The following is a 291-nucleotide window of genomic DNA, read 5'->3' as shown; positions in this document are numbered from 1 at the left end:
CCCTTCGGCCGGCCATTCGCCCCGCTTCAGCTGTCGCTTCGGCTCAGTCGAGCCGAAGCATATTCCTTCTGCTCGGCTGAGCTGCACGGCCGCCTTCAGTAGCTGTGAATAGCCCATACAGCAGCCCTTCGGTTCGACTGAACCGAAGGGCTCCCGCAACCGAAGCTAGCCGAAGGATCAGCCGAAGCTACGGCTGGATCCTTCACAGCTTTGTGAATAGACCCCTAAAAATTTTAAACATCAAGGAGCAGCATCCATTGTAAGTGATTTTATAAGCATTTGAAATGGCAC

General features: G+C 53.6%; 1 protein-coding gene across 1 annotated transcript in view; it reads left to right on the top strand.

Annotated features, from left to right (window-relative positions):
• Nucleotides 1–291, top strand: part of LOC108790971 (carcinoembryonic antigen-related cell adhesion molecule 1-like) — a 58789-nt gene that overhangs the window by 1162 nt on the left and 57336 nt on the right. The window lies entirely within an intron of this gene.

Source organism: Nanorana parkeri, unplaced genomic scaffold (assembly GCF_000935625.1).
Source record: "Nanorana parkeri isolate BGI_ZX_2015 unplaced genomic scaffold, ASM93562v1 scaffold517, whole genome shotgun sequence".
Classification (NCBI taxonomy): Eukaryota; Metazoa; Chordata; class Amphibia; order Anura; family Dicroglossidae; genus Nanorana; species Nanorana parkeri.
This window is presented reverse-complemented; position numbering and strand designations above follow the sequence as displayed.